General features: G+C 42.8%; 1 pseudogene; it reads right to left on the bottom strand.

Moving 5' to 3' along the window:
* Window positions 1-1,820: 1,820 nt before the first annotated feature.
* On the bottom strand, window positions 1,821-8,665 carry LOC133753995 (E3 ubiquitin-protein ligase Itchy homolog; annotated as a pseudogene).
* Window positions 8,666-13,931: the final 5,266 nt, after the last annotated feature.

Below are 13,931 nucleotides of genomic sequence, written 5' to 3'. Positions count from 1 at the left end.
AAATAGTATTGTTTATGGTGTCAGTAATCACCCTAGGCTCTTGTCACGAGTTTCCAAGGCTATGGAAGCCTCTTGAGTGTGCCAACTCTGATCTTATTTAGATAAGGTCATAGTCAAAATGGAAGTTCTCTCCTCCCTTCAGAGAAAGGTACCTCCTTCTTTGATGGCCCCATTTTTTCCACTGGGATCTCACTCAAAAGGATCTTTCATTTAGGTTTTTTTTGCCACAGTGTCTTGGCTTTCCATGCCTACAATACTCTCATGGGGTCTTCAGCCATATCTGAATGCCTTAAGAGCTAATCCTGAGGACAGAGTGCTATTTAGGACATCTGCCATACTATGAATCTGCTGTGTATCCCACTTCCCATGTTGGATCATTCTCTCAATTTTTATTCTATCAGGTAGTATTAGCAGACACTAGCCTTGTTTATGTGATCTCTTTGACTCTTAGAAATATCATTATGATCAATTGTGAACTGAAATTCATCAACTTGGACTAGTGAGTTGTCATTGGTATATGCAACCTTAATGCGATTGAATTGGAATCCCCTTGCATGTTTCTAACTCCACCATTTGGGGCAAGTCTGATTGAGCATGTCCCAAATTGTACATCTCATCCCTCTCTTATTCCCACTCTTATATTTAACAGAGATCACTTTTCAGTTAAATTTAAACACCTAAGAATGATTATGTGTTAATTACAGAGTTCAACCAATAGTATTAGGAAGAACAACCAAAAAAATTTTAGAGGGATAAAGTATTAAATTATACATCAACAGTCAGGGCGAGGGCTGATCAAGTCACCAATTCTCATAGTTTCCATTTCACTTCAACAGGTTTCCTTTCTCTCTTTAAGATTTTGTAATTTCATCGGAGAGATTTTTAACATCCATGGTTAAGTTTATTTCAAGGTATTTGATTGTTTTTGTAGCTATTGTGAACGGGATTGATCTTAGCAGTTTCTCAACTGTGTCATTATCTGTGTATACAAAGGCTGTTGATTTTTGTGCATTGATTTTATATCCTGCAAGTTTGCCAAACATTTTTATGAGTTCCAAAAGTCTCTTGCCAGAGTTTCTTGGATCCCCTAAATAAAGATCATATCATCTGCAAAGAGGGATAGTTTGACTTCTTCCTTCTCAATTTGTATCCCTTTCATTTCTTTTTCTTGCCTAATGGTTTTAGCTAATACTTCCAGAACTATATTGAATAGCAGTGGTGAGAGTAGGCATCCCTGTCTGGAACCAGATCTCAGTGGAAATGCTTCCAACTTTTCCCCATTCAATAGGATGCTGGCCGAGAGTTTTTCATAAATGCTTTGATTGTATTTTCAAACCACATTCCTGAATATTGTTTTATTTAACCCATATGAGTGAATAATAAAATTCTGGATAGATTCTTTTTTCCTGTTTACCAAGTTTATATTTGTAAAAACTTTTTTGGGATTTAATGAAACATTTTTGTAATTCTTTTTTTAAATTTTTATTTAATAAATATAAATTTCTAAAGTACAGTTTATGGATTTCAATGGTTTTTCACCCCCCCATAACTTCCCTCCCACCCACAATCCTCCCATCTCCTGCTCCTCCTCCCATTACATTCCCATCAAGATTCATTTTTTATTATCTTTATATACAGAAGGTCAATTTATTATATATTAAGTAAAGATTTCAACATACTGAACACACACAGAAATGCAAGTGTAAAGTATTGTTTGAGAACTAGTTATAGCATTAATTCACATTGTACAACACATTAAGGACAGAGATGCTACATGGGGAGTAAGTGTACAATGACTCTCATTGTTGACTTAGCAAATTTCAATAAAGTGTATAGTGCTCTTGATTGATGTAAGAAGCAGGGTTTATCTACAAGCAGTAGTTATGCTCCCCTACATATTCAGAGTATACATTGAGTTCAACACTTCATGAGACAAAAGAAAGAACAATTCTCTTGCTCACGTCCATAATCTAAACCTTCTTCTGGAAAAATCACTCACAAATGTCTTTACAGATCATGGGGACTCAACCTCATTATCTACTGAAAGGAATCCTCAAACAACATTACATTTTTCTGGCCACTGTTATCTTTTTGTGGTGTGGCATGGCCAGTTGCTGATACAAAAACTGTAAATACTGAACCTTTGCTTTGAAGTCCCACACATAGCCAACCTGTGACACATAGTCTAGGGCAGATTTTCCTGTGCAAAGATCTGTATAGATGGTTGTTCTTCTATTATGGTCCTAGAAATCTGGAATTCCAACCACTGTGAATCTCATTTTCCAAGCTTTAGGTAAGGGTTTTTCATTTAATTGACCTTGACTTCAGGGATCTCCTCATTGGTTGATTAAATACATTCTGCAATTGCTGTCAGTTCTCTTCTCCCAACCAGGTGGCAAAGGATCAAGGTGATAAAATTCTTTATTTTGTGATGTGGCAAACAAATTTTGATTCCCATAGATGAACCTCTGATTAAACTACTGCATTGCTCCTTGAAGTTAACTGTGTTGTAGCTGCCACTGTTCATGGTTCTAGACAGATTTCAATGTTGGCTTCTGCCACATTGTTATTCTTGTAAATGGTCAATGTAATAAATATGTGCCATGTTGTCAACTCACTGTTCCCAGAAAGGAGGCAGAGGTTCTGGTCTATCCCACATTGTTCTTTTTTCAATATGATCTACACAGTAAATTCACCCATGTTGGTCCACTCTCTGCTACCAGCCATGTGGTAAGGGAATTTGAGTTACCTACAGTATTTAATGGCCTAGAGATTGAGCCTCCATATATTGTAAGAGGAATTATTAATCCAGACTTTGCTCCTTCAGATATACTTGTATTTTATTTGTGTTTGTATTTGTGGATGGCATAGATCTTGTATTTGATCCATCACTTTCAGAAGTACCAGGTGGTGAAACAATGCCACATGCTGGTCTGTGTGGGGTGGGTGGAGGTAGTCAGGAAGCTCTTGGTAGCCTAGAAAGTTTAAAACAATTTGAGAGTGATGGAGAATTATTCCCATTGACCCTCCTATTTTCATTGGGTCTGGTATTGTCAGGGTCATCTGATCCTTTTGTGTTCACTCTTATTTCATCCTTGGGTCTGGAGCCATCATCATTCTTTGAAGCACATTCTGAACATATATTTTCACCATTAGTAACAATCTCAGAATCTAATTGCAGCCTATCAAGACAAATTGAGACATCTCCAATTTTCTCTGTTGGCTCTTTGTCACCTACATTTGCAAAGTTGCAACCACCTCCTCAAGTTTAATATTGTTTAATTTTAACATTTCATAAAGATTTAATGCAGCAGTTCCCCTAAAAACAGATTGTAATGTCTGGTGACCCACACACACAAATGTAGTTTACTAGGGCAGAGCTAAGATGGTGGAAAGGTGAGGGCACACATGAATAGTCCAGGAAAAGATAGGTTAATAAAAGTGGAGTTACTGTAGTCTCAGGAAAAGGCTCAGGAAAAAATTTTAGAGGAAACTCTTCCAGATCTAGAGGATGTGACACAGAGGACCTACGGGGAGAGCAAAGTTGCCCACCACGTGGAAACCATGCTGTGGGAGCAGAGCCGTGGGAGCCCAGTCACAGAAGCCCAGCCACAGAATCTGTGCACCAGCGCTGGAAGGGCAGGTGAGACAAAAACCTCTAGGTAACCCGAGACATTGGCAGGAAAAGGCAGAATGAGGGCTGAGGCCCCACAGGGGAAAGTGCACCAGGCTCACTGGAGGAGACAAAAAAATGAATAAATAAGGGGAACTGGCACAGACACTAGCCTCTCTCTTCACTCACCTTACAAAGCCGAGCAAGACAAAGAGCAGGCATTGTTTTAGTAAATTAGCAGGTTAGATCTAGTGAAAGTGGGTGGAGCTAATGAACTGAGACAGTGAAAATCTGAGGGTGTAGCCGTTGAATTCTCTACAATGTAGCAGTGGGTTCGTTTCTGAGAAGAGCAGCGTGGTGGGGGCAAGAGACGCGGAGTCAACACACAGACCCCGGGAGTCCGGTGAGAGCAGGCTTGAGGCAAGCAGCCTGCAGACTCGTTTATTACAGTTGGTACAACAGCTTATATAGCCAAGACCAGTCAATCTGGTCAAGGGGCGGTCTATACCCCAACCAATCACAGCCTGTCACCAGGCAGTTTCAAATCCATCCAATCACAGCCTGTCGCCAGGCAGTTTCAAATCCATACAATCACAGCCTGTCGCCAGGCAGTTTCCAGAGCCATCCAATCACAGCCTGTCGCCAGGCAGTTTCAAAGCCATTCCTGACTAACTGACGCTCGCTTGCCAGTGGCCACCTTGGCATGGCCTTCTCATTCCACTACATTTCCCCCTTTTTGTTTATTTTTGAGCAACGGGAGGCATGATTCTTGGCCATACCATTGTTGACCCCGTTTCCATGTGGTCTCCGTATGCAGCTGTGCCTGTCTTAGGTTGTCCCCCAGGGGATCTTACCCGTCATTGACTAACCAGTGCTCAAATCGAGAGACCACAGGATTGCTTGCTCAGATAGGGGTAGGAATGAGGAATAATGGTTATCAGGAATGGCATGACCGCACACAGGCTGTGGGCCATTTGAGTGGCTGACCAGAGCTAGTGGGGTACACAATGGTAACAGATGTGGCTTTGGGCAGTTTCTCAGGGTAGGATGATAGGGCAGGTGTGTCTGCTAACAAGGTGGAGTCTCGGTCTTGTTCAGCTGGTTCTGGTTGGCTGTCAGTTGCAGGCTTGATGTTTCTGGCTGGTACCCAAATGGGCTGTTCTGCATTCTCTGGAAAGACACAAGCATATCCTCGACCTTTGGTTAATAGAAGCCTTTTTACAGGTATTGGAATCCAGGGCCTGAATTTTGCGTACACTTCGACATTAGCAGCAAACATGCTGATGGCATGGGATCTAGCGGCTGCCCTGAGATATTGGGGTGCCCGAGGACTGCCACAAATGTGGGGATCCTCACTGGGTGCAGATGGGATGACATCACATGAGTTATTGCATAGAGGTCCTCTTAGTTCATCCCACGGGTATGTGGGGGGTGGCTGACTAGGCATTGCTACCTTGTTTGCTACGTTGTTTTTTTCACTGTCGGAGCTCTCTTTCCCTAAGTCATCAACCATTGTCTGTGAGACAGGGACCTGGAGTGTCAGGCTCCTATCACTCACAGATTCACTATCTTTGATAATCTGCACAGGATTCTGAGAGGGGGGTATCTTTCCCATGTCTGAGCGCTTAAGAGCAGCACGGTACGCCAACTCTAGCCAGAGGAAAGACACGTATAGCACTGCTACCATAACAAAGCAAATTCCTAGCACCTCAGCTGTGGATGGCATTTTGCAGGAGGTTTCCCTATGCTAGACAAACAGATAGTGGTGTATCAGATCATATGTATGTCTTGTGCTTAGTGGGGGACTTCCTTGATTCGTTAGGTCAAGGCCATATGCCCACACGGTGTCTCCGGAGCGTCACCTCTCTCGAGTGAGGGAAGATGACTTGGTTCCGAATTCTGGGATGATCAGTCCCTTATGTGAATTCGCCGGGTGAACCAAAAGTAAAAGGAGGAGCCGAGAAGCGACGTACGCTTCAGGGCGGTGTGTGCTAACCTGGGGTCACTTAGACCGAGGACAAGGACAAGGAAAGGGGCGTAGGAGGGGGTTCTGTGCTCACCCTCACAGAACCGAACAGCACACCAAACACCGTGGGGCCTACTTGCCAAAATCCAGTGGGGACCTCGCCGAGTCCGACACACTGTCTCTTTCTCAGTCAGGTTGGCGCGCCAGATGTAGCCGTTGAATTCTCTACAATGTAGCAGTGGGTTCGTTTCTGAGAAGAGCAGCGTGGTGGGGGCAAGAGGCGCGGAGTCAACACACAGACCCCGGGAGTCCAGTGAGAGCAGGCTTGAGGCGAGCAGCCTGCAGACTCGTTTATTACAGTTGGTACAACAGCTTATATAGCCAAGACCAGTCAATCTGGTCAAGGGGCGGTCCATACCCCAACCAATCACAGCCTGTCACCAGGCAGTTTCAAATCCATACAATCACAGCCTGTCGCCAGGCAGTTTCCAGAGCCATCCAATCACAGCCTGTCACCAGGCAGTTTCAAAGCCATTCCTGACTAACTGACGCTCGCTTGCCAGTGGCCACCTTGGCATGGCCTTCTCATTCCACTACATGAGGGGAGGTCAGAGAACTCACCAAGTACAAAAACTTGGTAAACTCGGCAACCCGGTGAGAGACTGAGGAGAAATGCCAAACAAATGTAGAAACTGAGGTAAGAACAGCAAGGAAGACACTATGATGCCCCCAAATGAAAAAGACACCCCAATTCAAGATTATGAAGATGATGAGATAGAAGAAATGCAAAAAAACTCAACAACATCAAAACAAACAACCCACTTCAGAGATAGGCCAAGGATATCAATAGACATTTTTCAAAAGAGGAAATCCAAAAAATGTTCAAGATCACTAGCAATCACGGAAATGCAAATCAAAACCACAATGAGGTTTCACCTCACCCCAGTTAGAATTGCTCACATTCAGAAATCAACCAACAATAGATGCTGGAGAGGATGTGGGGAAAAAGGGACACTACCCACTGTTGGTGGGGATGCAAACTGGTTAAGCCACTATGGAAGTCAGTCTGGAGATTCCTCAGAAACCTGAATATAACCCTATCATTCAACCCAGCCATCCTACTCCTTGGAATTTACCCAAAGGAAATCAAATTTGCAAACAAAATAGCCATCTGCACATTAATGTTTATTGTAGTTCAATTCACAACAGCTAAGACCTGGAACCAACCCAAATGCCCATCAACAGTAAACTGGATAAAGAAACTATGGGACATGTACTCTATAGAATACTATACAGCAGTAAAAAAAAAAAACAGTGAAACCCGGTAATTTGCAACAAGATGGAGTAATCTGGAAAACATCGTGCTGAGTGAATTTTCCCTGATTGGCAACAACTAACTGAGCACCAAAGGGGAAACCAGTTGAAGTGAAATGGACACTGCAAGAAACAATGACCTGATCAGCTCTTGTCCTGATGTCCTTGATGTATAATGTAAATCTTTATCCATTTTAGTATTTTTTTGTTCTAGTACTAGAGGTTGAACTCTGTAATTAACACACAATGATTTTTAGGTGTTTAAATTTTAACTGAAAAGTGATCCCTGTTAAATATAAGAGTGGGAAAAAGAGAGGGAGGAGATGTACAATTTGGGACATGCTCAATTGGACTTGCCACAAATGATGGAGTTAGAAACATGCAAGGGGATTCCAATACAATCCCATCAAGGTGGCATGTACCAATGCCATCTAAATAGTCCAAGTGATCATCTTCAGTTCACAATTGATGGCTCTGATAGGTCTAAGAATCAAAGGGATCATACAAACAAGACAAGTGTCTGCTAATACTACCTGATAGAATCAAAAAGGGAGAGAAGGATCCAACATGAGAAGTGGGATACACAGCAGATTCATAGTATGGCAGATGTCCTAAATAGCACTCTGTCCTCAGGATTAGCTCTTAAGGCATTCAGATATGGCTGAAGACCCAATGAGAGTATTGTAGGCATGGAAAGCCAAGACACTGTGGCAAAAAAAAAAAAAAACCTAAATGAAAGATCCTTTTGAGTGAGATCCCAGTGGAAAAAATGGGGCCATCAAAGAAGGAGGTACCTTTCTCTGAAGGGAGGAGAGAACTTCCACTTTGACTATGACCCTACCAGAATAAGATCAAAGTCGGCAAACCCTAAAGGCTTCCATAACCTTGGCAACTCATGACTAGAGCCTAGGGAGATTACTGACGCCATAAACAAGAGTGTCAAATTGTTAAATCAACAACAGGTGTCACTATGTACTTATGTCTCATGTGGGATCTGTCCTTAATGTGTTGTCCAATGTGAAGTAATGCTATAGCTAGTATAGAAACAGTATTTTTACACCTTGTGTTTCTGTGTGGGTGCAAACTGATGAAATCTTTACTTAGTATATACTGAATAGATCTCCTGTATATAAAGATAATTGAAAATGAAAAAATAAAAACTTGGTGTTAAATTGGAAATTACATAGAAAATTAATCAATTTTTGAAAAAATATTATGTAGGATCTCTGTCCTTTATGTGTCATACATTGTTATTTAATGCGTTTATAACTAGTACTCCAACAGTATTTTTTCACTTTGTGTTGCTATGTGGTGTCAAACTGTTGAAATCTTTACTTAATATATACTAAACTGCTCTTCTGTATATAAAGAGAATTGAAAATGAATCTTTATGTGAGTGGAAGGGGAGAGGGAACGGGAAAGGGGACAGTTGCATGTGGGAGGGAAGTTATGGTGGGGGGAAAACCATTGTAATCCATAAGCTGTACCTTGGAAATTTATATTCATTAAATAAAAGCTTAAAAATGTAATTTACTCACAGGGGTAACAATAATTATAATGGTTGGCTTCTATTAGTGACGATTTGTATCATTGCAATTTTCTGTCTTTTTTTCCATCATGACTCTTAATTTAATTATGACTTCTACATAAGGATTTGGTCCAAACGAATTCTTTTAATTTTCCTTAAGTTTTGCTGAGATAACAATGACGGGAAGTTGTGATTTCATGGTCAGACTACCCACCGAACTAAGTTGTGATCCATTGTCAGACATACCACTGACAGAATAGGAAACCTGAATTCCTCAGTGTTCAAATCACTTCTTTTGGTTAGGGTGTTGTCTCCAGAAGGCCACTGTGAAAGGATTGTTACCAGAACCACAACAACTTCTGACTCATCAATTTTTATTGCATATTACAGCTAATGTACCCCTTGGGAGGCAGATGATGGCCCAAATACTTGGGTCCCTAGAATACCCATGAGAAATCCAGATTGAGTTCTTAGCTCCTTGTTTTGGCCTAATATAATGCTTGATTTGGAGACTTGTGGGAAGTGAATCAGTGAATAAATCTTTATCTCTCCCATAATGAAAAATAAAAATTTTTAAAGAAAATACACACTACTAATATATGGAATTAAAGAGGGTACATGACCATTGATCTTATGAACATTAGAAGAATATTTAAATAACTTTTTTCTTTATTGTTTTAAGTTTTATTTAAGTTATACAAGTTTCATATATTTCGTATGTATGGATTTTTGAAAATAGTGATGCTTTGTTGCCGTTGAATTCTCAACAATGTTGCAGTGGGTTCGTTTCTGAGAAGAGCAGCGTGGTGGGGGCAAGAGGCGCGGAGTCAACACACAGACCCCGGGAGTCCGGTGAGAGCAGGCTTGAGGCGAGCAGCCTGCAGACTCATTTATTACAGTTGGTACAACAGCTTATATAGCCAAGACCAGTCAATCTGGTCAAGGGGCGGTCTATACCCCAACCAATCACAGCCTGTTGCCAGGCAGTTTCCAGAGCCATCCAATCACAGCCTGTCGCCAGGCAGTTTCAAATCCATACAATCACAGCCTGTCGCCAGGCAGTTTCCAGAGCCATTCCTGACTAACTGACGCTCGCTTGCCAGTGGCCACCTTGGCATGGCCTTCTCATTCCACAACGTGACTGAAAAAGAAACAGCGTGTCGGACTCGGCGAGCTCCCCATTGGATTTCGGCAAGTAGGCCCCTCGGTGTTTGGTGTGCTGTTCGGTTCTGTGAGGGTGAGCACAGAACCCCCTCCTACGCCCCTTTCCTTGTCCTTGTCCTCGGTCTAAGTGACCCCAGGTTAGCACACACCGCCCTGAAGCGTACGTCGCTTCTCGGCTCCTCCTTTTACTTTTGGTTCGCCCGGCGAATTCACATAAGGGACTGATCATCCCAGAATTCGGAACCAAGTCATCTTCCCTCACTCGAGAGAGGTGACGCTCCGGAGACACCGTGTGGGCATATGGCCTTGACCTAACGAATCAAGGAAGTCCCCCACTAAGCACAAGACATACATACGATCTGATACACCACTATCTGTTTGTCTAGCATAGGGAAACCTCCTACAAAATGCCATCCACAGTTGAGGTGCTAGGAATTTGCTTTGTTATGGTAGCAGTGCTATACGTGTCTTTCCTCTGGCTAGAGTTGGCGTACCGTGCTGCTCTTAAGTGCTCAGACATGGGAAAGATACCCCCCTCTCAGAATCCTGTGCAGATTATCAAAGATAGTGAATCTGTGAGTGATAGGAGCCTGACACTCCAGGTCCCTGTCTCACAGACAATGGTTGCTGACTTAGGGAGAGAGAACTCCGACAGTGAAAAAAACAACGTAGTGAACAAGGTAGCAACGCCTAGTCAGCCACCCCCCACATATCCGTGGGATGAACTAAGAGGACCTCTACACAGTAACTCATGCAAGGTCATCACATCTGCACCCAGTGAGGATCCCCACATTTGTGGCAGTCCTCGGGCACCCCAATATCTCAGGGCAGCCGCTAGATCCCATGCCATCAGCAGGTTTGCTGCTAATGTCGAAATGTATGCAAAATTCAGGCCCTGGATTCCAACGCCTGTAAAAAGGCTTCTATTAACCAAGGGTCGAGGATATGCTTGTGTCTTTCCAGAGAATGTGGAACAGCCCATTTGGGTACCAGCCAGAAACATCAAGCCTGCAACTGATAGCCAACCAGAACCAGCTGAACAAGACCGAGACTCCGCCTTGTTAGCAGACACACCTGCCCTATCATCCTACCCTGAGAAACTGCCCATAGCCACATCTGTTACCATTGTGTACCCCACTAGCTCTGGTCAGCCACTCAAATGGCCCACAGCCTGTGTGTGGTCATGCCACTCCTGATAACCATTATTCCTCATTCCTACCCCTATCTGAGCAAGCAATCCTGTGGTCTCTCAATTTGAGCGCTGGTTAGTCAATGACGGGTAAGATCCCCTGGGGGACAACCTAAGACAGGCACAGCTGTGTACGGAGACCACATGGAAACGGGGTCAACAATGTTATGGCCAAGAATCATGCCTCCCGTTGCTCAAAAAATAAACAAAAAGGGGGAAATGTAGTGGAATGAGAAGGCCATGCCAAGGTGGCCACTGGCAAGCGAGCATCAGTTAGTCAAGAATGGCTTTGAAACTGCCTGGCAACAGGCTGTGATTGGATGGCTCTGGAAACTGCCTGGCAACAGGCTGTGATTGGTTGGGGTATAGACCGCCCCTTGACCAGATTGACTGGTCTTGGCTATATAAGCTGTTGTACCAACTGTAATAAACGAGTCTGCAGGCTGCTTGCCTCAAGCCTGCTCTCACCGGACTCCCGGGGTCTGTGTGTTGACTCCGCGCCTCTTGCCCCCACCACGCTGCTCTTCTCAGAAACGAACCCACTGCAACATTGTTGAGAATTCAACGGCAACATCGCTTCACACCCCAGTCTCCCTCTTGCCCATGTTCAATCCCTCTTCCTCCTCTCTTTCCAATTTCTACCATTATATTTACAAAGACCTTTTACCTTTTTTAAGTGAAAGAATTCAACAAATATTATGCAAGGAAAAAAAAACTGTTCCTGAATGAAAGAGACAAGGGCTTTAAAAAATCATTAAATATCAAAAACATCCATTCCATTCCCTCCAATCATTACATTTTAGGTACTCCTTTTGTTACCTCAGATCAGGAAATCATATCATATCTATCTTCTCGGGACTGGTTTATTTCACTTCGTATAATGGTTGACAACAATTTTCTTTTTTTTCTGTTTTTTTTTTAAATTATTTTTTACAGTCAGAGTGGACACGAGAGAGAGAGACAGAGAGAAAGGTCTTCCTTTCATTGGTTCACCCCCCAGTGGCCGCTGCAGCTGGCACGCCTCGGCCAGTGCACCGTGCTGATCCAAAGCAAGGAGCCACGTGCTTCTCCTGGTCTCCCATGCAGGTGCAGGGCCCAAGCCCTTGGGCCATCCTCCACTGCACTCCTGGGCCACTGCAGAGAGCTGGACTGGAAAAGCAGCAACCGTGACATAATTTGGCACCATGACCGGGACTAGAACCCAGTGTGCCAGTGCCACAGGCAGAGGATTAGCCATTGAGCCATGGTGCCAGCTGACAACAATTTTCTCACCTGAAGAAGTTTACAACTAATACAGAAATCAAATATATAGTTTAAAATTCTTATAAAATATGTTTAAATCTACATGAGTTTAATGGCAAATTTTATTTAATTTTAGAGAAAAATAAAAATAAAACCAAATCCTATTTAGAGCCCCCCCTAAACAGAGAACAGGTGACACATCCAAACACATTTCATGTGTCATGGAAAGTGCATGCCAACATCTTATAAGAATATAAACACAAGGCCACCATTGTAAAATGGATTAAGCATCACCCAAGACATTGTCATCCCATGTAGGTGCCAGTTCAAGTCCTGTCTGCTCCACTTCCAACCCAATTGCCAACAAATGTGCTTGAGAAAGCAGTGATAGAGGATTCCCCATGTCCTGGGGCCTCTGCATCCAAGTTGGGTGATCCAGAGAAAGCTTCTGGTTTCTGCCTGGCTCAGCTCTGACCATAAGGGGAGTGAACTAATGGATGTGAGAACTTGCCCTCTCTTTTTCTCTGTTAATCTGCTTTCAAATGAATAAAACTCTATTAAAAAGTATGTAGATATTCCAAGATGAAGGATAAGCTTTCAACATATTAGGGTAGGTTAGAGATAAATAGGAAAAAAGTATAGGTAGTGCACTCTCAGGGGAGAATTAAAGAGAAAACTGAGTTGGAAATTACACAAAAAGAAGAGGGATTCTGTAGACCTGTATGAAAGCTGTGATCTATGTGAAAGCAGCAGCAAAGTGCCCTTTGTAGGAAAAGATTGGAGACAAAGGTGAGACTAGAAACAGCAACCTGTGGTGAAATAGCCAGAGGGGAAAGGCATGAGTCTGGACTAGCGACCTAGGAGTTAGAAGTTACTAGTGATTACCCACAAACCCACTAGAAGTAAATGAGTCATGTTTATATTACCCAGTCCTCCACACAACAGCATCTACTGATTGGGCTCAGGCCGAAACTGCTGAAGCCTTTATTTGTACCCAAAGAATAACAATTGTATGATTATCTCAATAGATGCAAAGAAAATATTTGATAAAATATGACATTCTTTCATGATAAAAACCCTTAGCAATTTGCCACAGGAGGAACTATATTATTATTATTATTATTATTATTATTATTATTATTATTATTGACAGACAGAGTTAGACAGTGAGAGAGAGACAGAGGGAAAGGTCTTCCTTCCATTGGTTCACTCCCCAAATGGTCGCTACAGCGGGCATGCTGTGGCTGCTCTGATGTGCCCATCTGAAGCCAGGAGCCAGGTGCTTCTGTCTGGTCTCCCATGAGGGTGCAGGGCCCACGCACTTGGGCCATCCTCCACTGCACTCCCAGGCCACAGCAGAGAGCTGGACTGGAAGAGGAGCAACCAAGACAGAATCCAGTGCCCCAACAGGGACTAGAATCTGGTGTGTCAGCACTGCAGGCAGAGGATTAGCCTAGTGAGCCATGGCGCCAGTCTTCATTATTATTTTTAAAATATTTTAAGGTGAACATATTTCATGTATTTCATATATACAGATTTGGGAGTTTAGTAATATTTCCCATTTTACCCTCCCTCTTTCTCATGCTCCCACCCTCCCTGCATTTCCCTTTGCTATTTTTTGAAGGAAACAAAAATAGAAGGAATTTCCATATTGGTAAATTTGAAGAATTAATATGATATAAATGCCCATATTACCAAAAGCCATTTGCATATTCAATGTAATCCAAATCAAAATACCAATGATATTCTTTGTTTTTTTTTTTGACAGGCAGAGTGGACAGTGAGAGAAACAGAGAAAGGTCTTCCTTTTTCTGTTGGTTCATGTTCCAATGGCCACTGTGGCCAGCGTGCTGTGGCTAGCACACCATGCTGATCTGTAGCCAGGAGCCAGGTGTTTCTCCTGGTCTCTCTTGCA

The sequence above is a fragment of the Lepus europaeus genome, chromosome Y, assembly GCF_033115175.1.
Source record: "Lepus europaeus isolate LE1 chromosome Y, mLepTim1.pri, whole genome shotgun sequence".
Classification (NCBI taxonomy): Eukaryota; Metazoa; Chordata; class Mammalia; order Lagomorpha; family Leporidae; genus Lepus; species Lepus europaeus.
The sequence above is the reverse complement of the archived record's forward strand: the minus strand, read 5'-3'. Positions and strand labels throughout refer to the sequence as shown.